Source organism: Capricornis sumatraensis, chromosome 8 (assembly GCF_032405125.1).
Source record: "Capricornis sumatraensis isolate serow.1 chromosome 8, serow.2, whole genome shotgun sequence".
NCBI lineage: Eukaryota > Metazoa > Chordata > Mammalia > Artiodactyla > Bovidae > Capricornis > Capricornis sumatraensis.
The window spans coordinates 9,527,607-9,555,325 of record NC_091076.1 but is presented as its reverse complement, the minus strand read 5'-3'; the positions used below and the strand labels follow the sequence as shown (position 1 = coordinate 9,555,325).

At 43.7% G+C, this 27,719-nt stretch overlaps 1 long non-coding RNA gene and 1 pseudogene across 1 annotated transcript in view; both read left to right on the top strand.

Annotated features, from left to right (window-relative positions):
- The window catches only part of LOC138084518 (uncharacterized), a 32,677-nt gene extending 15,074 nt beyond the window's left edge, over positions 1–17,603 (top strand). Inside the window, exon 3 of the long non-coding RNA XR_011145205.1 lies at positions 16,940–17,603. This is a non-coding gene — a long non-coding RNA (uncharacterized lncRNA). The remainder of the gene's footprint in view (positions 1–16,939) is intronic.
- Positions 17,604–17,892: 289 nt separating this feature from the next.
- Positions 17,893–21,883, top strand: LOC138083422 (FH2 domain-containing protein 1-like; annotated as a pseudogene).
- Positions 21,884–27,719: the final 5,836 nt, after the last annotated feature.

The following is a 27,719-nucleotide window of genomic DNA, read 5'->3' as shown; positions in this document are numbered from 1 at the left end:
CCAACAAACAAAAGCCCAGGACCTGATGGCTTCACAGGTGAATTCTACCAAAAATTTAGAGAAAAGCTAACACCTATCCTACTCAAACTCTTCCAGAAAATTGCAGAGGAAGATAAACTGCCAAACTCATTTTATGAGGCCACCATCACCCTGACACCAAAACCAGACAAAGATACCACAAAAAAAGAAAACTACAGGCCAATATCACTGATGAACATAGATGCAAAAATCCTTAACAAAATTCTAGCAAACGGAATCCAACAACATATTAAAAAGATCATGCATCGCGACCAAGTGGGCTTTATCCAGGGATGCAAATATTCTTCGTTATTCACAAACCAATGTGATACACCATATTAACAAAGTGAAAGATAAAAACCATACGATTATCTCAATAGATTCAGAGAAAGCCTTTGACAAAATTCAACATCCATTTATGATAAAAACCCTCCAGAAAGTAGGAATAGAAGGAACATACCTGAACATAATAAAAGCCATATGTGATAAACTCACAGCAAACATTATCCTCAATGGTGAAAAATTGAAAGTATTTCCCCTAAAGTCAGGAACAAGACAAGGGTGCCCACTCTCACCACTGCTATTCAACATAGTTTTGGAAGTTTTAGCCACAGCAATCAGAGCAGAAAAAGAAATAAAAGGAATCCAGATTGGAAAAGAAGAAGTAAAGCTCTCACTGTTTGTAGATGACATAATCCTCTACATAGAAAACCCTAAAGACTCCACCAGAAACTTACTAGAGCTAATCAATGAATATAGTAAAGTTGCAGGATATAAAATTAACACACAGAAATCCCTTGCATTCCCATACACTAACAATGAGAAAACAGAAAAAGAAATTAAGGAAATAGTTTCATTCACCATTGCAATGAAAAGAATAAAATACTTAGGAATAAATATACCTAAAGAAACAAAATACCTATTTATAGAAAACTATAAAACACTGATGAAAGAAATCAAACATGACCCAAATAGATGGAGAAATATACCATGTTCATGGATCAGAAGAATCAATATAGTGAAAATGTGTATACTACCCAAAGCAATCTATAGATTCAATGCAATCCCTATCAAGCTACCAATGGTATTTTTCAGAGAACTAGAACAAATAATTTCACAATTTGTATTGTGAAATACAAAAGACCTAAAATAGCAAAAGCAATCTTGAGAAAGAAGAATGGAACTGGAGGAATCAGCCTGCCTGACTTCAGACTATATTACAAAGCTACAGTCATCAAGACAGTATGGTTCTGGCACAAATACAGAAATATAGATCAATGGAACAAAATAGAAAGCCCAGAGACAAATCCACACACCTATGGACACCTTATCTTTGACAAAGGAAGCAAGAATATACAACGGAGAAAAGACAATCTCTTTAACAAGTGGTGCTGGGAAAACTGGTCAACCACTTGTAAAAGAATGAAACTAGAACACTTTCTAACACCATACACAAAAGGAAACTCAAAATGGATTAAAGATCTAAATGTAAGACCAGAAACTATAAAACTCCTAGAGGAAAACATAGGCAAAACACTCTCCTACGTAAGCCACCGCAGGATGCTCTATGACCCACCTCCCAGAGTAATGGAAATAAAAGCAAAAATAAACAAATGGGGCCTAATTAAACTTAAAAGCTTTTGCACAATGAAGGAAACTATGAGCAAAGTGAAAAGACAGTGTTCAGAATGGGAGAAAATAATAGCAAATGAAGCAAGTTACAGAGAATTAATCTCAAACATATACAGGCAGTTCCTGCAGCTCAATTACAGAAAAATAAACGACCCAATCAAAAAATGGGCCAAAGAACTAAACAGACATTTCTACAAAGAAGACGTCTAGATGGCTAACAAACACATGAAAAGATGCTCAACATCACTCATTATCAGAGAAATGCTAATCAAAACCACAATGAGGTACCATCTCACGCCAATCAGAATGGCTGCTATCAAAAAGCCTACAAACAATAAATGCTGGAGAGGGTGTGGAGAAAAGGACTGTCTTACACTGCTGGTGGGAATGCAAACTAGTACAGGCACTATGGAGAACAGCGTGGATATTCCTTAAAAAACTGGAAACAGAACTGTCATACTACCAAGAATCCCATTGCTGGGCATACACAGCAAGGAAACCAAAATTTAAAGAGACACGTGCACCCTAATGTTCATCTCAGCACTGTTTACAATAGCCAGGACATGGAAGCAACCTAGATGTTCATCAGCAGATGAATGGATAAGAAAACTGTGGTACATATACACAATGGAATATTACTCAGCTATTTAAAAAATACATTTGAATCAGTTCTAATGAGGTGGATGAAACTGGAGCCTATTATACAGAGTGAACTGAGTCAGAAAGAAAAATACCAATATAGTATATTAACGCATATATATGGAATTTAGAAAGATGGTAACAAGAACCCTCTATTCGAGACAGCAAAAGAGACACAGATATAAAGAACAGACTTTTGCACTCTGTGGGAGAATGTGAGGGTGGAATGATTTGAGAGAATAGCATTGAAACATGTATATTATCATATGTGAAATAGATTGCCAGTCCAGGTTCAATGCATGAGACAGGGCACTCAGGGCTGGTGCACCGGGATGACACTGAGGGATGGGATGGGGAGAGATGTGGGAGGGAGGTTCAGGATGGGGAACACATGTACACCCACGGCTGATTCATGTCAATGTATGGCACATACTTCTACCATATTGTAAAGTAATTAGCCTCCAATTAAAATTAATTAATTTTTTAAAAGTACAGATTTTGGCCTTTAATTTTCTCTAGTTTTCTTTGAATTTTAGTTGAAGCCAATCTTGCACAGGAAAGCATGAATAGATTCAGATTATATACAGATAAATTGAGTATTTCAACAGTTAAAATATGGCCAAGGTCTTGATCAAGATAGAAAAATCTGAATTCCCCAGAAGATCCCTCATATATATCCTGTAGAACACTAATAACTGCCACTGCCACAGCCTTATTCTCATTTCCTCACTTCCCTGCCCTGTGCACTGTTCTGATCTCCATTGCTATATCAAAGTTTAGTCTGATTTTGACCTTCAAATAAATGATCAAAGGATTCTGTGACAGCCTCCTTTCCTCATGCCCATTCATGTAGAATCATCCATTCTGTTGCCTGTAGCAGTGGGATGTTCTCCTCTCTATTATTTTATTTTCCTTTGATGAATACACTGCAGTTTCTTTAAGTACTTTGATATTGGTGGATTTTATTTGCTTCCAATTTGTATACAGATTATGTGTGTTAGCATAAGAGCTTCTGTAGTAAATCTCGTTCATTATCTCATGAGGGGGTACTTTGGTACAGCCAGGTAGAGAAATTTTAAATACAATTCTACAGATGAATGGATAAGAAAGCTGTGGTACATATACACAATGGAGTATTACTCAGCCATTAAAAAGAATACATTTGAATCAGTTCTAATGAGGTGGATGAACCTGGAGCCAATTATACAGAGTGAAATAAGCCAGAAAGAAAAACACCAATACAGTATACTAACACATATATATGGAATTTAGAAAGATGGTAATGATAACCCTGTATGCGCGACAGCAAAAGAGACACAGATGTATAGAACAGTTTTTGGACTCTGTGGGAGAGGGAGAGGGTGGGATGATTTGGGAGAATGGCACTGAAACATGTATAATATCATACATGGAACGAATCGCCAGTCCAGGTTCGATGCATGATACTGGATGCTTGGGGCTGGTGCACTGAGATGACTCAGAGGGATGGTATGGGGAGGGAGGAGGAAGGGGGGTTCAGGATGGGGAACATGTGTATAGCTGTGGCAGATTCATGTTGATGTATGGCAAAACCAATACAATGTCAAAGATGGGCTCAATAAAGGACAGAAATGGTCTGGACCTAACAGAAGCAGAAGATATTAAGAAGAGGTAGCAAGAATACACAGAAGAACTGTACAAAAAAGATCTCCACGACCCAGATAATCATGATGATGTGATCACTAATCTAGAGCCAGACATCCTGGAATGTGAAGTCAAGTGGGCCTTAGAAAGCATCACTACAAACAAAGCTAGTGGAGGTGATGGAATTCCAATTGAGCTGTTTGAAATCCTGAAAGATGATGCTGTGAAAGTGCTGCACTCAATATGCTAGCAAATTTGGAGAACTCAGCAGTGGCCACAGGACTGGAAAAGGTCAGTTTTCATTCCAATTCCAAAGAAAGGCAATGCCAAAGAATGCTCAAACTACCACACAATTGCACTAATCTCACATGCTAGTAAAGTAATGCTCAAAATTCTCCAAGCCAGACTTCAGCAATACGTGAACCGTGAACTCTCTGATGTTCAAGCTGGTTTTAGAAAAGGCAGAGGAACCAGAGATCAAATTGCCAACATCTGCTGGATCATGGAAAAAGCAAGAGAGTTCTAGGAAAACATCTATTTCTGCTTTATTGACTATGCCAAAGCCTTTGACTGTGTGGATCACAGTAAACTGTGGAAAATTCTTCAAGAGATGGGAATACCAGACCACCTAACCTGCCTCTTGAGAAATCTGTATGCAGGTCAGGAAGCAACAGTTAGAACTGGACATGGAACAACAGACTGGTTCCTAATAGGAAAAGAAGTACGTCAAGGCTGTATATTGTCACTCTGCTTATTTAACTTATATGCAGAGTACATCATGAGAAACGCTGGGCTGGAAGAAACACAAGCTGAAATCAAGATTGCCGGGAGAAATATCAATAACCTCAGATATGCAGATGACACCACCCTCATGGCAGAAAGTGAAGAGGAGCTAAAAAGCCTCTTGATGAAAGTGAAAGAGGAGAGTGAAAAAGTTGGCTTAAAGCTCAACATTCAGAAAACGAAATTCATGGCATCTGATCCCATCACTTCATGGGAAATAGATGGGGAAACAGTGGAAACAGTGTCAGACATTATTTTTGGGGGCTCCAAAATCACTGCAGATGGTGATTGCAGCCATGAAATTAAAAAACGCTTACTCCTTGGAAGAAAAGTTATGACCAACCTAGATAGTATGTTCAAAAGCAGAGACGTTACTTTGCCGACTAAGGTCCGTCTAGTCAAGGCTATGGTTTTTCCAGTAGCCATGAATGGATGTGAGAGTTGGACTGTGAAGAAGGCTGAGCACCGAAGAATTGATGCTTTTGAACTGTGGTGGTTGGAGAAGACTCTTGAGAGTCCCTTGGACTGCAAGGAGATCCAACCAGTCCATTCTGAAGGAGATCAACCCTGGGATTTCTTTGGAAGGAATGATGCTAAAGCTGAAACTCCAGTACTCTGGCCACCTCATGAGAAGAGTTGACTCATTGGGAAAGACTCTGATGCTGGGAGGGATTGGGGGCACGAGGAAAAGGGGATGACAGAGGATGAGATTGCTAGATGGCATCACGGACTCGATGGACGTGAGTCTGAGTGAACTCTGGGAGTTGGTGATGGACAGGGAGGCCTGGCGTGCTGCGATTCATGGGGTCGCAAAGAGTTGGACCCAACTGAGCGACTGAACTGAACTGAACTGAAAGTATTAACCTCCAATTAAAATAAATAAATTTATATTAAAAAATAAATACAATTCTACAATTTTAGAAGACTCAAATGCACAGAAAGCACAAGGACAGTATAGATCTACTGCCAAGCTTAAAAAAGTAATTACTGAATTGTACATTTTATTTCATCCTAGGAATATCCTAGTAGACTGCTTTTGCTTTTCACTGCATTGTGCTTTTCCACCTTTTCAGTATTAAGACAGAGACTTATGTTTCTGAAACCTACACAGTCAAAGTGGAAGGAAGAGCAGAGATAACGTTCAAGAGAGAATGTGGTTATAATTGTGATATATGATGACTCAGAGAAGGCAATGGCACCCCACTCCAGTACTCATGCCTGGAAAATCCCATGGATGGAGGAGCCTGGTAGGCTGCAGTCCATGGTGTCGCTGAGGGTCGGACACGACTGAGCGACTTCACTTTCACTTTTCACTTTCATGAATTGGAGAAGGAAATGGCAACCCACTCCAGTGTTCTTGCCTGGAGAATCCCAGGGATGGCAGAGCCTGGTGGGCTGCCATCTATGGGGTTGCACAGAGTGAGACATGACTGAAGCAATTTAGCAGCAGCAGCAGCACGATGTTTCTTCTGCTGTAATGTCTAAGTCTAGTTCTCTCTGGGTGTTGTTCAGTCACCAAGTTGTGTCTGACTCTTTGGGACACCATGGACTACAGCACATTGGGCCTCCCTGTCCCTCACCATCTCCTGGAGTTTGCCCAAGATCATGTCCATTGAATTGATGATGCTATCCAACTGTCTTATTCTCTGTTGCCCACTTTTCCTCCTGCCTTCAATCTTTCCCAGCATCACGGTCTTTTCCAATGAGCAGCTCTTTGCATTGGGTGGCCAAAGTATTAGAGCTTCAGCTTGAGCATCAGTCCTTCCAATGAGTATTCAAAGTTGTTTTCTTTTAAGATTCTTTTAAAATTTCAAGGAGAAAGTAATAATCACTTAAAATCTCACCATTAAAATGTTAAATGTCACCATTGTTATTTCAATGAATGCGTTTTCAAAGATTATATAATCTTTTTTCTTTGCAGGTGATTTATGATTTCAAATGTATCATGTTAAGCATATACACATTGGGTATCTGTTTCTGGATTACTTTTGATGTCCAGTTGCATAGGCTATAGTGTTCTGATTTTTGCACATTTTTTTAGGGTTCACCATATGCTGCTCCATACATCAAGTCACATCCTAATTCCATTATGTATCTTTCTTTCTGAGTCATCTTGTCTATTAATAATTGATTGATAAATTAAAAACTTTTTCAACTACTTTCCCTCAAAAGAATTGTTCATGGAATTACATATTTCAATGAAGTATATGTTTAAGTGAAAATTAATGCCATGATTGTAAGTGAGATTCATTTTCCACTATATTTTCTTGCTAGTGTGTAAATAAAAAGGAAAATTCTTATTTTTTATTCACATTTTTCATTTTCTCACCAGTCAGCTCATGCAGTCCCGTTAAAACTTTGTCACTTTTATGGAGAAAACTATTAATTTACTTTTCTTGTGACTTTTTGGCTGGAAAACAAAACAGAAACAATTAATCACCAACCAATTAGCAAATGGAAACAAACACTAAAAAAAGAAAAATGTCTGTGTGCCTTCAATGCACAGGTACAAACTGATTCTCCCTATAGTCTTTTTTAATTCAATAAAATCTATGGACTTGATACTTACTTTGGAATAGGCTCTGCTGATTGTGCAGACCCTTGAAAGTTTGAAAACTGCTACTCTCATTTGGTCTCTTTAGAGGTCTGGCCAGTGACAGAGGAAAGGCAAGAGGTGAAGTGAAAATCCTAAGAGAACTCCCAATTTGTTATGGGGTGAATTGTGTCTCTCCTAAAATTCATGTGTTGAAGTCATAACTCTCAGCATCTCAGAATGTGAGAATATTATATTAAGACAAAAGGAAGTTACTGATATAATGAATGAAGATGAGGTCATATTGGAGTAGAGTGGGCTCCTAGTCCAATAAGACTGGTGTCCTTATTCAAAGGAAACATTTAGACACAGTGATGTGCCTGGGAGATGCTATGTGATTATTGAAGTTATGCTGCCACAAGCCAAGGAACTACTGGGAGGTAGGAGAGACCTGAAACAGATCCTTCCTTAGAGCCTATGAAGAGGGGTGGCCCTGCCGTTAAGTTGAGCTCACACTTTCAGCCTATTTAACTGTGAGACAAATTTTTGTTGTTTAAGTAACTTAGTTTGTGGAGCTTCATTATGGAAGCCCTAGGCTAATAATGGGCTTCCTAGGTGGCACAGTGGTAAAGAATCTGCCTGCAAATGCAGGAGATGCAAGAAATGTGGATTCATTTCCTGGGCCTGGAAGACCCCTTGGAACAGGAAATGGCAACCCATGTCAGTATTCTTGTGTAGAAAAATACATGGGCAGAGGAGTCTGGCAGGCTACAATCCATGGTGTCGCAAAGAGTCAGACATGACTGAGTGACTGAGCATTTTTCTTATAAACAGATATCTTTACCAGTTTCTTATTTTCCTTATCCTCAATAGTTCCATTATTTATGGCAGTAAAATTGCCCAGTCTTATAGGCACCAATGCAAGATTTATCTTTCTCATATGTTTTCAAAGAAAGACTTTAACTCTTATGGATTGGAAGACCATGAAACACTATCAGGAATGTGTGTCTCTCATGAGGGCAGATAGGATGTTCTCTCACAATCTTTTCTTCAGCACTAAAGTAACCAATGAAAACAGGGCAGAGGGGATCTCTGCAGTATAGACTACACCTCATAATGGATAGAAATGATCTTGCCCCTCATGAAGGCAATAGGCAGAGATGGGCATATCCCAGGCAAGGCTCAGCTTGCCATTGATCTGAGGGACCCACACAGTGTGTCGCCTTTCTCACCCATAGATCCAAAGCACACAGTCCCTCCAAAGGGGTGGCTAGAAGATTTACTCATTTATTTTCCACATCCTGGATGGCATCAGGCAGAGGCAGATTTCTAGTTTCAGGCAGAAGAAGAATGAGAAGACCAGCAATTATGGGAAAGACTTCATAGATGATCTAGGGCAGGATGGGTAGATTACCATTAGGGTCATCAGCAGGGGAGTCAGTACTGCCCCACACCTACTAGCCATCATATCTAATCCTGAAGATTTTGCTCTGATGGCTAAATGATAATGCATAATAATCCAGTAAAATTCTAGACTTTAATTTATGATCTATTATTTTGACTTTGGTGCCAAGACGAGGGTTTGAACCCAGGGTCAGGAAGATCCCCTGGAGGAGGGCATGGCAACCCACTCTAGCATTCTTGCCTGGGAAATCCCATGGACAGAGGAGGCTGGTGGGCTACAGTCCACAGGGTCACAAAGAGTCGGACATGGCTGAAGTGACTTAACATGCATTTTGCTTTTATTTTGGAACCAAAACCCCCTACAGTATTAAATCATGAGCATGATGATAAACACTTGCTTTTGTGATATGCTCTGTGTTTTGCTAGCTGTCTTTGTCAAAGTCAAGGTGTGTTAGCCTTTGAACAGTGTTACACATTGCACCTAGTTGACAAAAGTTCTAAAAACTTAATGAGAGTATGCATTGAAGTTTAGCATAGTACTTGGCACAAAGTCAACAATTTCAATAGACTTTGGTTATAATTGCTTTTAAGATACTATTACTCTTACAAATATTAACACTTGCTTTGTAATTAACAGACCTTGTTATACTTATTCCCCTGCTTCTGCTGCTGCTGCTAAATCACTTCAGTCGTGTCTGACTCTGTGCGACCCCATAGACGGCAGCCCACCAGGCTCTGCCATCCCTGGGATTCTCCAGGCAAGAACACTGGAGTGGGTTGCTATTTTCTTCTCCAATGCATGAAAGTGAAAAGTGAAAGTGAAGTCTCTCAGTCGTGTCTGACTCTTCGTGACCCCATGGACTGCAGCCTACCAGGCTCCTCCGTCCATGAGATTTTCCAGGCAAGAGTACTGGAGTGGGGTGCCACTGCCTTCTCCACTTATTCCCCTGAATAAGCATCAATTAGCTGAGAAACTTCTATGTGGACCCTGGGAAAATAGTCATAAACTCATATACCTGACGATAGTAGGGAGGAGTTCACTGTGGTGGACAGAATTACTGGTCTGAGAGGCAGCAACACAGCCAGTTCCCACACTTGCCAAAGTCACATGCAGGGTCTGTATTTCTGGAGACAAAGAAGATCAGTGAGATTAAAAAATCTGGGCTGAAGGAATCAGCACCCACAAAATTTAGTCAGTTGAAAAATCTACAAGCTATTTGTATTTTTAAAATATATTGTAAGTTTATCTCTTGCCTTTCTATTTTGTTTCATTGATCTATATTTCCATTTTTGTGTCTGTACCATTCTGTCTTGATTACTGTAGCTTTGTAGTATAGTCTTAAGTCAGGGAGCCTGACCTTAAGCTCCATTTTTCTTACTCAGGGTTGCCAAGGGGTCTATCTGGGGTCTTTTGTTGTTCCATACAAGTTGTAAATTTTTTGTTCTAGATCAGTGAAAAATGCCATTGGTAATTTGATAGGGATTGTATTGAATGTGTAGATTGCTTTGGGTTATGTAGAAAGCCCAGAGAAAAACTCATGCGTCTATAGTCACCTAACCTTTGACTAAGAGGGCAAGGAAATACCATAGTAAAAAGACAGCCTCTTCAATAAGTGGTGCTGGAAGAACTGAACATCTACATGTAAAAAAATGAAATGTAAACAGTTTCTAACCCTATTAACAAAAATAAACCATAATGGATAAAAGTCCTAAATGTAAGGCCAGACACTATAAAACTCTTAGAGGAAAACACAGGCAGAACACTCTTTGACATAAATGGCAGCAAGATCCTCTTTGACCCATCATCTAGAGTGGTGAAAATGAAAACAAACAAACAAACAAAACCTAATTAAACTTAAAAGTTTTTGCACAACAAGGAAACCACAAAAAATTGAAAAGACAAACCTCAGAACTGGAGAAAAAGTGAAAGTGAAAGTCACTCAGTCATGTTTGACTCTTTGCAACTCCATGGACTGTACAGTCCATGGGAGTCTCCAGACAAGAATACTGAAGAGGGTAGCCTTCTCCAGGGGAGAAGGATTCCCTTCTCCAGGGGATCTTCCCAAGCCAGGGATCGAACCCAGGTCTCCCATATTGCAAGTGGATTCTTTACCAGCCGAGCCACCAGGGAAGTGAAACTAACTGCAAATAAAGCAACTGACTAAGAATTAATCTCCAAAATATATAAGCAGTTCAACTAAAAAGACAACCAAACAACCAAATTAAATTTAGACTAAATCAGTTCAGTTTAGTTCAGTCGCTCAGTCGTGTCCGACTCTTTGTGACTCCATGAATTGCAGCATGCCAGGCCTCCCTGTCAATCACCAACTCCAGTTCACTCAAACTCACATCCATTGAGTTGGTGATGCCATCCAGCCATCTCATCCTCTGTCGTCTCCTTCTCCTCCTGCCCCCAATCCCTCCCAGCATCAAGGTCTTTTCCAATGAGTCAACTATTCACATCAGGAGGCCAAAGTACTGGAGTTTCAGCTTTAGCATCATTCCTTCCAAAGAAATCCCAGGGTTGATCTCCTTTACAATGGACTAGTTGGATCTCCTTGCAGTCTAATGGACTCTCAAGAGTCTTCTCCAACACCACAGTTCAAAAGCATCAATTATTCAGTGCTCAGCCTTCTTCACAGTCCAACTCTCACATCCATACATGACCGCAGGAAAAACCATAGCCTTGACTAGACGGACCTTTGTTGGCAAAGTAATGTCTCTGCTTTTTAATATGCTGTCTAGGTTGGTCATAACTTTTCTTCCAAGGAGTAAGTGTCTTTTAATTTCATGGCTGCAATCACCATCTGCAGTGATTTGGGAGCCCCCCAGAATAATGTCTGACACTGTTTCTACTGTTTCCCCATCTATTTCCCATGAAGTGATGGGACCAGATGTCATGATCTCAGTTTTCTGAATGTTGAACTTTAAGCCAACTTTTTCACTCTCCACTTTCACTTTCATCAAGAGGCTTTTTAGTTCCTCTTCAGTTCAGTTCAGTTTAGTTCAGTCGCTCAGTCGTGTCTGACTCTTTACGACCCCATGAATCGCAGCATGCCAGGCCTCCCTGTCTATCACCAACTCCCGGAGTTCACTCAGACTCACGTCCATCGAGTCAGTGATGCCATCCAGCCATCTCATCCTCAGTCGTCCCCTTCTCCTCCTGCACCCAATCCCTCCCAGCATCAGAGTCTTTTCCAATGAGTCAACTCTTCTCATGAGGTGGCCAAAGTACTGGAGTTTCAGCTTTAGCATCATTCCTTCCAAAGAAATCCCAGGGTTGATCTCCTTCAGAATGGACTGGTTGGATCTCCTTGCAGCCCAAGGGACTCTCAAGAGTCTTCTCCAACACCACAGTTCAAAAGTATCAATTCCTTGGTGCTCAGCTTTCTTCACAGTCCAACTCTGACATCCATACATGACCACTGGAAAAACTATAGCCTTGACTACTTCCTCTTAATTAGACCTAAATAGACATTTCTCCAAAGAAGAGACACAGATGGCCAAGAAACATATGAAACATCATTTTTCATTATTAGAAAAATGCAAATCAATACTACAATGAGGTATCACCTCACACCAGTCAGAATGGTCATCATAAAGAAATCTATAAGCAATACGTGCTGGAATGGGTGTGGAGAAAATAAACCCTCTTTCACTGTTGGAATATAAATTGATACAGTGACGATAGAGAACCATATGGAGGCTCCTTAAAAAATTTAAAATAGAAGTACCATGTGCATCCATTCTCAGTTGCTTCAGTTGGGTCTGACATTTTGTGACCCTAGGGACTGTAGCCCACCAGGTTCCTCTGTCCAGAAGAGTTTCCTGGCAAGATACTGGGTGGGTTGCCATGCCCTCCTCCAGGGGTTCTTCCTGACCCGAGGATCAAGCCCGTGTCTCCTGCATCTCGTACACTGCAGGCAGATTCTTTATCACTGAGTCACCCAGGAAGCTGATGAACTACCATATAACATAGCAATCCCACTCTGGGCATATACCTTGAGAAAACAATAATCCAAAAAACATGTGAACCATGTTCATTGAAGCAATATTTACAATAGCCAAGACATGAAAGCAACCTAAATATTCATCCACAAATGAATGGATGCAGAAGATGTGTGCATTTATACAATGGAATGAAACTGCTTCATTTGTGGTGACGTGGGTAGACCTAGAGTCTGTCATATGAGTGAAGTAATTCAGAAAGAGAAAAACAAATGTTGCATATTAACACATATACATGAATCTAGAAAGATGGTACTTGTTTGCAGGGCAGTAATAAAGATGCAGATATAGAGGATGGACTATGGATATGGGGAAGTATGGAGGGTGAGATGAACTGGTGGAGTAGGACAATCATTGACACAGCCACACATATCCCAGACAGGCACACAAGTACCCTAGAAAGCACAGCAGCTGGGAAGCTGAGCATAGGAATTGGAGAGCAAACCCAGGGCAAGATCTGTTGTTGATTGCAGGGAGATGACCCCAGGGCACACGAGGGAAGAGACCACTGTGGGAAATGCCTGTGGAGGAAAACCAGGCAGCCACAGAGGCAAGGGGATACTGCTGAGTCACATGCAGAGAGTGGAGCCATCACTGTAGCCTCTCTCTCCCCACACACCAGCACAGGTAGCTGAACAATAGAGAAAGACTCCAGAGAGACTGGCTCTTTAAGCACCTGATGCACTGAACCAGAGAGAAGGACCCCAATCAGGGGGCTTCTTTAAGTGCCTGACATATGAAGCAAGAGAGAAGGACTCCATCCAGGGTGGCCATTTAAGTGTCTGAACAGGCTGAGCAACAGAGAAGGACCAGCCAAAGAGGCTGTCTGATTGCCAGCTGCCAGAGGCTAGAAAAAGACTCTGATAGGGCCATGGAGGTGGCCATGATGCTGTGAAAGTGCTGCACTCAATATGCCAGCAAATTTGGAAAACTCAGCAGTGGCCACAGGACTGGAAAAGGTCAGTTTTCATTTTAATCCCAAAGAAAGGCAATGCCAAAAAATGTTCAAGCTACCACACAATTGCACTCATCTCACATGCTAGGAAAGTAACGCTGAAAATTCTCCAAGCTAGGCTTCAACAGTACACAAAGCAAGAACTTCCAGATTTCAAGCTGGATTTAGAAAAGGCAGAGGAACCAGAAATCAAATTGCCAATATCTGTTGGATCACAGAAAAAGCAAGAGAATTCCAGGATAGCATCTACATCTGCTTCATTGACTTCAAAGGCTAAAGTTTTTGACTGTGTGGATCACAAGAAACTGTGGAAAATTCTTCAAGAGATAGAAATACCAGACCACCTTACCTGCCTCTTGAGAAATCTGTATGGAGGTCAAGAAGCAACAGTTAGAACTGAACATGGAAAAACAGACTTGTTCCAAATTGGGAAAGGAGTACATCAAGGTCGTATATTGTCACCCTGCTTATTTAACTTATATGCAGAGTACATCATGCAAAATGCTGGGCTGGATGAAGCACAAACTAGAATCAAGATTGCCAGGGGAAATATGAATAACCTCAGATTTGTGGATGACATCACACTTATGGCAGAAAGCAAAGATGAACTTAAGAGCCTCTTGATGAAAGGGAAAGAGCAGAGTGAAAAAGCTGGCTTATAACTCAACATCCAAAAAACTAAGATCATGGCATCCGGTCCCATCACTTCATGACAAATAGATGGGGAAACAATGGAAACAGTGACAGACTTTATTTTCTTGGGCTCCAAAATCACTGCAGATGGTGACTGCCGTCATGAAAAAAGGCTCCTTGGAAGAAAAGCTATGACCAACCTAGACAGCATATTAAAAAGCAGGGACATTACTTTGCTAACAAAGGTGCATCTAGTCAAAGCTATGGTTTTTCCAGTAGTCATATATGGATTTGAGGGTTGGACCATAAAGAAAGTTGAGCCCTGAAGAACTGATGCTTTTGAACTGTGGTGTTGGAGAAGACTCTTGATAGTCCCTTGGACTACAAGGAGATCAAACCTGTCAATCCTAAAGGAAATCAGTCCTGAATATTCATTGAAAGGACTGATGCTGAACCTGAAGCTCTAATACTTTGGTCACCTGATGTGAAGAACTGACTCATTGGACAAGACCCTGATGTCAGGAAAGGTTGAAGGCAGAAGAAGAGGATGACAGAGCATGAGATGGTTGGATGCCATCATCGACTAGATGGATAGTTTCATAGAGAGTTCAACAAACTGAAATTTTGAAATTGTCTTACACACATCAGGAGGCTGGAAGTCTGAGTTCAAGTTGTTGGCAAGGACATGCTTCCTCTGAAGGCTCTAGGAAGGGTTTGTTCTATGTGTCTCCTGGCTTCTAGCGGTTCCTTGCCTTGTGGAAAAATAACTCCAGTTTTCACATGGCATCTCCCTGGCATGCCTCTTTGTCCACTGCGTGCATGCTCAGTTGTGTCCAACTCTTGGTGACCCCATGTACTGTAGCTCGTCAGGCTCCTCTGTCTGTGGAATTTTCCAGGCAAGAATACTGGAGCTGGTTGCCATTTTCTACTTCAAGGGATCTTCTGGACCCAGGGATCGAACCTGAGTCACCTGCAAGGTAGGTGGATTCTTTACCACTGAGCCACCTGGGAAGCCCCAGAGTTCCCCAATCCTACTCCAGTTTGACCTCATCTTAATTACTCATATAAGCAACAACCGTATTTCCAGATATGGTAACCTCACATCTGAGATACTAAAGCTGAAACTCCAGTACTTTGGCCACCTCATGCAAAGAGTTGACTCATTGGAGAAGACTTTGATGCTGGGAGGGATTGGGGGCAGGAGAAGAAGGGGACAACCGAGGATGAGATGGACAACCGAGGATGGCATTACCGACTCGATAAATGTGAGCCTGAGTGAACTCTGGGAGTTGGTGATGGACAGGGAGGCTTGGCGTGCTGCAACTCATGGGGTCGCAAAGAGTCGGACACGACTGAGCGACTGATATAAACGTCCCTGGTGCTCAGTGGTAAAGAATCTGCCTGTAATGCAGGAGACATAAGAGATGCAGGTTCGATCTCCAGGTCGGGAAGATCCCCTGGAGAAGGGCATGGCAACCCACTCCAGTGTTCTTGCCTGGAGAATCCTGTGGAGAGAGGAGACTGCTGGTCCATAGGGTCTCAAAGAATCAGAAATGACTGAAGCAACTGTATATATGTATATTCCTTCCCTCTCTAGCCTCCTTCCCCCTCCCATCCCACCCCTGAAGTCCTCACAGAGCACCACACTAGGCTACTTGAGTTATATAGCAGCTTCCCACTAACTATCTCTTTTACACATGTGCTTACCTGCTCAGTTGTGTTCAACTCTTTGCAACCCCATGGACTGTAGCCTGCCATGCTCCTCTGTCCATGGGATTCTCCAGGCAAGAATACCAGAGTGGGTTGCCATGCCCTTCTCCAGGGGATCTTTCTAACCTGGGGATCGAACACTGGCCTCCCACATTGCAGGCAGATTCTTGACTGTCTGAGCCACCAAGGAAGCCCACTTGACACATGATAGTGTATATCTGTCCATAGGGTTGCACAGAGTCAAACACAACTGAAGCGACTTGGCATGCATGCATGCATTGGAGGAGGAGATGGCAACCCAGTCCAGTATCCTTGCCTGGAGAATTCCAGGGACAGAAGAGCCTGGTGGGCTGCCATCTATGGGGTCGCATAGAGTCGGACACGACAGAAGTGACTTAGCAGCAGCAGCAGCAGCAGCAGTAGCAGCAGCAGCAGCAGCAGCAGCAGTAGCAGCAGCAGCAGCAGTGTATATATGTCAATGCTATTTTCTCAATCTGTCCTACCCTCTTCATCCCCCACCGTGCCCACAGATGAATGGATAAAGAAAATGTTATACATATATATCATGGACTATTACCCATAAAAAGGAATGAATTTGAGTCAGTTTTAGTGAGGTGGATGAACCTACTGCCTGTTATACAGAGTGAAGTAAGTCAGAAAGAGAAAAGCAAATATTGTATGTTAAGGCAAACATATGGAATCCCTTAGATTTTTAATTTACCTCTTGCCTTCCCCAAGGTGTCATTGGTCAGAGGTCTGAAAAGCTCAAGTGAGAGCAACAAGTTTCAAAACTGTTTTCTTGGGTCTGTATGGTTAGCAAAGCCTTTCTCCAGCATGAGTTTCAATCCCATGGATTTTACTGGATTACGAAAAAGTGATGGTTAGAAGGCCAGTTTGTATTTATAGAGTGAGAGCATCCCAAATTATTTTTATTTTTTGTTTTATAATGTTTACTTTTATTTGCTAATTGGTTCATTGGCTGTGTCTATTTTTTTTTCCAGCAGAAAATTCTCGAGAAACAAATGAAAAAGATTCCTACCTGACAAACTTTTAAGACTTCATGATATCACTGATGAGGAAGAGAAAAATATGAAGGAAAAAACCCTTTCTATCTACAAAGTAGCAAGAAAATACACTGGAAATATTAATTTCATTTACAGTTCAATGTATAATATATGGGAACAGGCAATTCTACTAACAATTCAATATTTTGGGGGAGGTAGCTGAAAAGCTTCTAACTTAACAATAATATTAATGGACAAGATAATTCAGAAACAGAAATACTATGTAATTAGGATGTAACTGGTTTATGTATGGATCAGCACATAATGAACTCTAAGTTTACCAAAATCAGAACAGAGTAGGATAGGTAACCAGTATCAAAAGAAATACAGAAGTAGATACCAATACATCTGTAAACTTAGTACATGCTAGTTTTGACAACAAAAGTCATTGGCAAAGAGAAAGATTAAGTGCTCCTTGGAAATTCACTCATTGAAATGATAATGATGGGGATCTTTAAAGAGCAGATTTTTAAGTGATTACTACTTTTTCTTTGCAATTTTCTCTGTTCATTTTTTTTAAACAAGAAGCATATGTAAAACATCATGAAGTTATCAAAACCGTGGGGAAAATAACAGGATAAACAGTATTAAAAATGTATATACATTTAATAAAATCACTACAAATTAAATTTATATTCCAAATGCTCTGGTTAATTAATATATGAAAGTTCAAATTTAATAGTAGTTTAAGTCAAATCCAGTGTGAAATATTTGCTTGCATTTTTAAAACAGCAGGTTCAGGCGGGGGCGATCAGAGCTCGGGAAAGCAGAGGGTTCCAAGCCTGCCCAGCGTGATCCGTGGGCCCGCGTGTCCACGCGCTGCGGGCGGTGGACTCTCCCCGGCCTGCCTGGGAGGCCATCCTCTGCTGCCACGTCCCTCTGCTGCCGCCATGCATACGCGGCTCCCCAGGGATTCCGACGGATGCGGCGCCCTCCAAGTGTTTTGTGTGTCCAGCTGGAGGCGCGTTGGTTTGGAAGATGACACCAAACGGCGGCAGACTTCTCATTGTTCATTTGCTCAGTCGTGTGTCCGTCTCTTTGCGATCTTACTGACTGCAGCATGCCAGGCCTCCCTGTTTTACCGGAGTTTTGCTCAAACTCATGTCCATTGTGTTCATGATGCCATCTGACCATCTCATCCTCTTTCAAACACTTCTCTTCCTGCTAGTGGCTGGGAAAGTATGGCATAAGTCAGGTGTCTGTGTCTGCTTCCCCTAGGTCAAGAAATTCCCTCCTTAAAAGGCAACATACTATACATGTTATGAATTGTACCTGCTTAGTCAGTGATAAAGGAAGTAGAAATACCACCACAGCAGCTGGATGCATGGTTGGGCAAGCAGCACCACCAACTCCTCTCCACCCCCCCACCCCCCACAACAGGTTCAAACTCCTTAGAAGGGTTTCCTCTCTCTCTTCACCCTCCCCCTCCGTTGACTGGAGGGCCTCTGGTCCCCCTCCCCACCCCAGAACTACCCTCAACCCCTCACCCGAACAGCTACAGCCACCTTGGTAAGAAAATGTGAATGAGAAGCTTTTATTTTTTTAATTGGAAAATCATTCCAGAGGAGCAAGTTCGTAGCAAAACCAACATATGGACCTTGGCACCAGGCAACAGCATCAGTACCAAATCTACACAGGGACCACCCAGGAGCTGTTTGGGCAGCAAGAAAATACCACCAAGTCTTCCTCTTCTAGGAGAGGCAGGCTTTACAATTGTCCTTCAGGAAGGTCAGAGAAGAGATTACTGTCTTGTATGCAAAACAGAGCATAAACATTGGGATATTTCTTAAGTTATTTAAGAATTCTCCTTGGTCCATTGAAGACATTCACCAAGGAAAGAGTGAGCATAATGGACCAGAGACATTCCGAGAATTTCTTAAGCTTTTGCCAGAGTCAGAAGATATGAAGAAATTAAAAGCATTGAGTGGAGACATGGCCAAGCTATCCAGGGAAGACCCCTTAATTCAGATGCTGAACTACTCACTGCAGGTTGAAGTCATGGTGCTAAATTAGAATTTTTGCCTTCTTCTGTATACACAGACATGATGATTCTCAGAACTGCTACAGAGGAGCTGATATGTGTGAGGAACTACATTTGATATTATTAATATTATTAATATACTTGAAGGGAATATCATGATTGCAGAGGGGGCATGCTAGCAATGCAATGTGATTTAAACTGTCTTCTTTGCTCAACTTGGCAGACAACGCAAATAAACCTACGGTGAATCTCCTGCATTGTTGCACGGGAAGCTCAAAAGGAAGATGCCATGCTTCTGAACTTTTCTGAAAAGTTTCATCGTGTTCTCGAGGATGCTAGATTATCTTTGGAAAATACAGAGGCAGGCTGCACTCTCTCTTTTTAAAAAAATACAATTTTACTTATTTTTGGCTTTGCTGGGTCTTCCTTGCTGCACGGCCGGATTTCTCTACTTGCAGGAAGAGAGGGCTGGCTACTCTCCAGCTTCTCAATGCCGTGGTTGCTCTTGCGGCGGATCTCTGGGCTCCAGGGCGCTGGGGCTTCGGAAGTTGCAGCAAGTGGGCTCAGTAGTTACCCACGGGCTTAGCTGCTTCCTGGCCTTTGGGATCAGGACGAGATCTCTAAAGAACATCCAGCTGGGTGGTGGGTGGGTGTCAGTGGACGAAGATTTTCTTCAATGTGCCCTGGAAAAGCTGGGGCGCTGGAAGCAAGGGCTCGGAGACAAGCCGCAATGCCTTCACGGACTTCTTTTGTGAAGGCAAAGACACCGCGCAACTGGACGAATGCCTCCAGATAGTCAGTGACTTTGTGTCAGATTCAACGAAGCGGTGAAGGACAACCGGGACCACGAGGCGCAGGAGCTGAAGTAGCGTCCTTGGGCGGCTGGGGAGCTGGGGATCCGGCCGGAGCAGCAGTGAGAATGACTCCGGGCTGTTGACCGAGAGGAGAGCGGAAGACCCACCCGCTTTCCTCCACCCCACGACCCCGGGCCCATCAGCCCTTCCTACCAGACCCTCAGCGCCCGCCGCTCCAGCCTCTCCCTGGGCGCCTAGGACCCTGAGCTTCTAATTTTCGCGGAGAGAGCTCCACTGGCAGCCCCGAGCAGGAGCTTAAGTTCAACAGCTCGGCAGGGAGCTACCCCCGGCGGGACCCGCCCAGCGGAGCCTGGAGAGCCTAGGGACCAGGACCCCAGCCCAGCGTTCAGACCTCCGGCCTCGGAGAGCCAGGAGGAAGCCCCCGAACCCGCCTTGGCTTGGCCTAGCCAGTCCCAGCTCTCCCCGCACCCCTGGCCCCTAGGACCCCCCACCCCCACCCCCCGCCGTCTTACCTGGGGTTCAGCGCAGTGGGCTCAGCATCCTCCGAAAGAGGAGCAGCGAGCCCGGGGTCTGGGTCCCGAGCGGTACCCCCTACCCTCGCCGTCTGCTCTAAAGATTAGGGGGCATGAGCTGGTGACTGGACTGGCTCACTTCTACCACCAGGCTCCCACGGGCCCGGAAGAGCCGGCCACCTGACGGTGAATGACTTCAGCCCAGTAGAGTTGGCATCTGTGGGGGGATGAGAGACTTAGTCCCCGGGCATCTGAAAAGACAGCCTGACGCCCGTCCGGGCAGAGGTGCCCAGGGCGGGGGCGGGGGGATGGCGGGGCGGCCCCGAGGAGCCCAGGAGCGAGGCTCTGATATTTGAGGGCAGCAGTGACCCTGAGAACCAAGATCCTGGCTCTCGGTTCTAGTCTCAGACACCACTGACTGCTTGCTGCCGCTGGACTGCTGGAGGGAACCGACTCCAGACCCGAAGCGGGGGACCCGCAGGATCAGGGCGATGGGGGAGGGCTCCGTGTCCTCCGGAGCCAGGGAGACCGGAGGCAGCCAGATCTCCTCTAACCCCACCTGCATCCCACCTGGGAGGCTCCCAGAACAGCCGAGAGCCCGGCTGCCACGGGGACCTGCCCAAGGACAGGCCGGCCAGAGGGAGGGAGGTGATGGCCCCCGAAGAGAAACTCCCTCAAAGAGGCATAGGCGTCGGCTGGGGCCTCCGCGGTCACTGTTGCCCAGAGGATCGCGGGGCCGGGGCTGGCGCTGATGGGCTGGGAGAGCGAGAGCAGGTGCAGCTCGCCGCGCTCCCCTCCCCTCCTCCTCTCCCCCCCGCCCCCCCCCCCCCCCCCCCGCTCCTGTTGCAGAGGGCTCCCTTCGCAAGCGCTGGCGGCTGGGACCGGCCCCCTACCCTGTTGAGCCGCAGCTGGTGAGGGGGCCTCCGACAAGCTTCCGAGGAGGCCCTGGACAGCGGCCTGGCGGGGAGGGAGCCCTGCGGGCCACCGAGGACACCTTCAGGAAGCTCAGCTCCAAACTCCGCGCCCCCTGCCCCCTTCCCCCGCCCGCAACGTCAGGCGGCAGAAGTCGGGTGGGGGGCGGTGAGGGGTGAAGAGTCGGGGAGTGGGTAGTGAGGGGGGCATTCTCGGGCCCTCCGGCGCGCCCGGTGCAGGTTCGCTCGCAACACCAGAGGACCAACTCCCCACCGTGGGCAGAGCCCCCGGCCTCACCTAGACCGTGTCGCAGCGGCAGCTGAGGGTGAAGGGTGGCCCAGAGACCCCGCTCCCCAAGGGAAGCGGCGTCTGCGTTCCCCAGGAGGGGCTGGAGTCGGCTGCACAGAGATCCAGGGAAAGGACCGATAGACCGATAGAGATAGACCGGGGAAAGGGCCTCCCTCCCATTGAAGGACGCCAGTCCCGCGGCGCTGGGGAAGGGGCTCCATCCCTTATGGAAGCAAAGAGCATCCGCCCTCCGCTCTCGCCTCCTGGACAGACTTCTGAGAATGGCCGACCCGCCCCTCCTTCCGGCTCATGGCTGTTCCACGTGAAGTCTTCCTCTGGGGCTACCTGCAGATACTCCTGTCACAGAAGGTGACAGTCTCTGGAAGAATGCTGGAGCTTCTGGAATTTACATGTGCTGCATTTTGATGGAAGGTCATTAGAGAGGTTTCAGTCGAGCACATCTTTCCCCTTCTGTGTTTTCTCATTTGTTTTTGCTATTCAGTCGCTAAGTTGTGTTCAGCTCTTTTCTGCGTACTGTAGCCTGGACTACAGTACGCCAGGCTTCCCTGTCCTTCACTATCTCCCGCAGTTTGCTCAGACTTATGTCCATTGAGTCGGTGATGTCATCCAGCCACCTCATCCCCTGTCTCCCCCCTCCTCTTCCTGCCCTCAATCTTTCCCAAGATCAAGGTCTTTTCCAATGAGCTGACTCTTTACATCAGGTGGCCAAAGTATTGAACCCTTTTCTCCTTTGAGTATCTTATAAAACAAAGTGAAAGCTGCTATGACTTGTGTTCGCTCTAGTTACGGGAAAGAATTAACTCTTCAGTCTCCCAGTCTTTCTCCTGGAACCTGGAGAAAGTCTCTCTTTTGTCTGTCTGTCTGTCTCTCAATACCTTTTAATGTTGATACCTCTTGCCAGGTGGCTCAGTGGCAAAGAATCTGCCTGCCAGTGCAGGAGACAGGTTTGATCCCTGGGTCAGGAAGAACTCCTGAAGAAAGAAATGGCAATCCATTCCAGTATTCTTGCCTGGAAAATTCCATGGACAGAGGAGCCTGGTGGGCTACATGGGGTTGCAAAATGTCAGACACGACTGAGCACACAAACACACATCTGTTCTTTGGTACTGTAGTTTTAAATCTTGAACAAAACCAGATGAACTATTTAAGGGCCATTGGGCCACTGGGTTTTTATTATTTTATTTATTTTTAAATATAACCTTATTTATTTTAATTGGAGGTTAATTACTATACAATATTTTATTGGTTTTGCCATACATCAACAGACCTCCCAAAATGAAATTGCTTTCAGTTCAGTTCAGTTCAGTCACTCAGTCGTGTCCGATCTTTGCAACCCCATGAATTGTAGCATCACCAAACCCCAGAGTTCACTAAAACTCATGTCCATGGAGTCGGTGATGCCATCCAGCCATATCATCCTCTGTTGTCCCCTTCTCCTCCTGCCCCCAATCCCTCCCAGCATCAGAGTCTTTGCCAATGAGCCAACTCTTCACGTGAGGTGGCCAAAGTACTGGAGTTTCAGCTTTAGCATCAGTCCTTCCAAAGAACACCCAGGGCTGATCTCCTTTAGAATGGACTGGTTGGATCTCCTTGCAGTCCAAGGGACTCTCAAGAGTCTTCTCCAACACCACAGTTCAAAAGCATCAATTATTCAACGCTCAGCTTTCTTCACAGTCCAACTCTCACATCCATACATGACCACAGGAAAAACCATAGCCTTGACTAGACGGACCTTTGTTGGCAAAGTAATGTCTCTGCTTTTCAATATGCTATCTAGTTTGGTCATAACTTTCCTTCCAAGGAGTAAGCGTCTTTTAATTTCATGGCTGCAGTCACCATCTGCAGTGATTTTGGAGCCAAAAAAAATAGTCTGACACTGTTTCCACTGTTTCCCCATCTATTTCCCATGAAGTGATGGGACCAGATGCCATGATCTCAGTTTTCTGAATGTTGAGCTTTAAGACAACTTTTTCACTCTCCTCTTTCACTTTCATCAAGAGGCTTTTTAGTTCCTCTTCACTTTCTGCCATAAGGGTGGTGTCATCTACATATCTGAGGTTATTGATATTTCTCCCAGCAATCTTGATTTCAGCTTGTGCTTCTTCCAGCCCAGCATTTCTCATGATGTACTCTGCATATAAGTTAAAAAGCAGGGTGACAATATACAGCCTTTGCACTCCTTTTCCTATTTTGAACCAGTCTGTTGTTCCATGTCCGGTTCTAACTGTTGCTTCCTGACCTGCATACAGATTTCTCAAGAGGCAGGTCAGGTGGTCTGGTATTTCTATCTCTTTCAGAATTTTCCACAGTTTATTGTGATCCACACAGTCAAAGGCTTTGGCATAGTCAATAAAGCAGAAATAGATGTTTTTTCTGGAACTCTCTTGCTTTTTCCATGATCCAGTGGATGTTGGCAATTTGATTTCTGGTTCCTCTGCCTTTTATAAAAGCAGGTTGAACATCTGGAAGTTCACAGTTCACAGTTCACATATTGCTGAAGCCTGGCTTGGAGAATTTTGAGCATTACTTTACTAGCATGTGAGATGAGTGCAATTGTGTGGCTGTCTGAGGAGGCCTTACAAATAGCTGTGAAAAGAAGAGAAGCAAAAAGCAAAGGAGAAAAAGAAAGATATAAGCATCTGAAAGCAGAGCTCCAAAGAATAGAAAGGAGAGATAAGAAAGCCTTCCTTGGCAATCAATGCAAAGAAATAGAGGGAAACAACAGAATGGGAAAGACTAGAGATCTCTTCAAGAAAATTAGAGATACCAAGGGAACACTTCATGCAATGCTGGGCTTGAGAAATTACAGAAATGGTATGGACCTAACAGAAGCAGAAGATATTAAGAAGATGTGGCAAGAATACACAGAAGAACTGTATAAGAAACATCTCCATGACCCAGATAATCACGATGATGTGATCACTCACCTAGAGCCAGACATCTTGGAATGTGAAGTCAAGTGGGCCTTAGAAAGCATCACTATGAACAAAGCTATTGGAGGCGATGGAATTCCAGTTAAGCTAGTTCAAATCCTGAAAGATGATGCTGTGAAAGTGCTGCACTCAATATGCCAGCAAAGTTGGAAAACTCAGCAGTGGCCACAGGACTGGAAAAGGTCAGTTTTCATTCCAATCCCAAAGAAAGGCAATGCCAAAAAATGCTCAAACAAACACTTAGGAAAATAAAATAAATCAGAGAGTCAAAAAAAAAAAAAAGAAGTTAACTAAGATGCAAAAAACATAAAATATTCTATAGTGAGGGGAAATATTTCTTTATAGGAGAAAATTATTTGTATACATTTGCAAATTTCCTCGTCCTGCCAGGACAGAAGAAGTACTTTTCCATAGCAATGGCTTTGGGGAAGTGGGACTTACAGGAACCTCATCTCACTACCCCTTCCTATCTCCATGAAGCTAAAGCTGGGACCTTCTAGGCCCCAGTTTACAGTAAGACCTAGCCAAGTTGACCAGGTGCATTCCTCCCAAGGACTCCTCACTTCAGCTAGTGGAGGCCCAGCAGCCCCTCCTATTCCCAGCCCTTCTTCCTTAGGCACTCATCAGAGCCCTCCTTGAATCAAGCTCCCACACCTTATCCTGCCATGGAGACCCTCTGGAGACCCCGACTCTAAGGCCAAGGATCACCCAAAGACTTCTTAAATAGCCTTCCTCCATGAAAAAGTATTCTGAATAGACTGGCCTTTCCCTATACAAGGTCTTTCTCTGTGAGACTGGGAGTGCATGGTAGGCAGGAGAGGAAGATGCTGAACAAGAGCCAATCCCATCCCATCCGTGCTCCTTGAAACTGCCATGTGTCACCTACACAACTGTGCACTTAGATGTGTGGTTGGGAGTAACTTCTCTCTGTTTTGCACTTTGGACTCAAGTCACTGAATGTTGTTAGTCACTTTTCCAGGAAATGTGAGACTGTAACTACAAAGTGAATCCTTGGAATATTCTGGCAGTCCAAGTTCATTTAACTCTGACTGCAGAGGGGGATCAGTCTTCCAGTTTATGTACCCTGTACTCTGTTCTCAGACTTACAATGCTGCCTCTTCTCTTCCCCCTCCATACGCCCCAGCGCATGTTGGAAGGCGTCCAATATGTTACTGGGGAAGAGTGGAGGGCAATTACAAATAGCTGCAGAAAGAATGAAGTGGCTGGGCCAAAGCAGAAACAACGCTCAGTTGTGGGTGTGTCTGGTGGTGAAAGTAAAGTCCAATGCTGTAAAAAACAATGTTGTGTAGGAACCTGGAACATTAGATCCATGAATCAAGATAAGTTGGATGTAGTCAAGCAGAAAATGGTAAGAGCGAACATCAGAATTTTAGCCATCAGTGTAGTAAAATGGATGGGAGTGGGTGATTTTAATTTAGATGACCTCTGTATCTACTACTGTGAACAAGAATGCCTTAGAAGAAATGGAATAGCTCTCATAGTCAACAAAACAGTCTGAAATGCAGTACCTGGGTGCAATCTCAAAAAACACAGAATGATCTCAGTTCATTTTCAAAGCAAACCACCTCAACATCATAATAATCCAAGTCTATGTCCCAACCACTGATGCCAAAAAAGCTGACATTGACTGGCTCTACAACACCTAAAACTAACACCAAAAAAAAAAAAATGTCATTTTCGTCACACGGGATTGGAATGTGAAAGTAGGAAGTCAAGAGATACCTGGAATAACAGGAAAGTTTGGCCTTCAAGTACAAAATGAAGCAGGTTAAAGGCTAACAGAGTTTTGTCAAGAGAACATGCTAGTCATAGCAAACACCTTTTTCCAACAATCCAAGAGGTGACTTTACACATGGACATCACCAGATTCTCAATACCAAAATCAGACTGATTATGTTCTTTGCAGCCAAAGATGGAGAAGCTCTATATAATCAGCAAAAACAAGACTGGCTCAGATCATGAACATCTTATTACAAAATTCAGGCTTAAATTGAAGAAAGTAGGGAAAATCACTAGACCATTCAGGTATTACTTAAATAACTTATAATTATACAGTAGAAGTGATGAACAGATTTAAGGGATTAGATCTGGAAGACAGAGTGCCTGTAGAATTATGGACAGAGATTTGTAACACTATGCAGGAGGCAGCCATCCCTGAGGAAAAGCAGCACAAGTAGGCAAAGTGGTTGTCTGAGGAGGCTTTACAAATATCTGAGGACAGAAGAGAAGTGAAAGGCAAAGGAGAAAGAGAAAGATATACCCAATTGAATGTAGCATTCCAGAGAATAGCAAGAAGCAGTAATAATACAAGTGCTTAGCTGCTGAGTGGTGTCTGACTCTTTGGGACACTTTGGACTGTAGCCTCCCAGGTTCCTCTGTCCATGGAATTTTTCAGGCAAGAATATTGGAGTGGTTTGCTGTTTTCCTTCTCTAAGAGATCTTTGCTATTTTATTCCTCTAAGGGATCTTCCTGAACCAGGGATTGAAGCCACATCTCACAATGCAAAGAAATTGAGGAAAACAACAGAATGGGAAAGATGAGATTTCTCCAAGAAAATTGTAGATATCAAAGGAACATTTCATGCAAGGATGGGCATGATAAAGGATAGAAATGGTGAGGACCTAACAGAAGCAGAAGAGATTGAAAAGAGGTGGCAAGAATACACAGAAGAACTACACAAGAAAGGTCTTAATGACCTGGATAACCATGATGGCGCCATCACTCAACTAGAGCTGGACATCCTGGAGTTTTAAGTCAAGTGTGTCTTAGGAAGCATTATTACAAACAAAGCTAGTGGAGGTGATGGAATTCCAGCTGAGCTATTTCAAATCCTAAAAGATGATGCTGTTAATGCTGCACTCAGTATGTCAGTTAATTTGGAAAACTCAGCAGTGGCCACAGGGAAAAGTTCACTTTTCATTCCAGTCCCATAGAAAGGCAATGCCAAAGAATGCTCAAACACCACACAATTGTATTCATTTCACATGCTAGCAAGGTAATGCTCAAAATCCTTCAAGTTAGGCTTCAATAGTATGTGAACTGAGAACTCAGAGATATACAAGCTGGATTTAGAAAAGGCAGAGGAACCAGAGATCAAATTGCCAACATTTGTTTTATCTTGGAGATAGCAAGGGAGTTCCAAAACCACATCTATTTCTGCTTCACTAACTAAGCTAAAGCCTTTGTCTGTGTGGATCACAACAAACTGTGGAAAATTCCTAAAGAGATGGGAG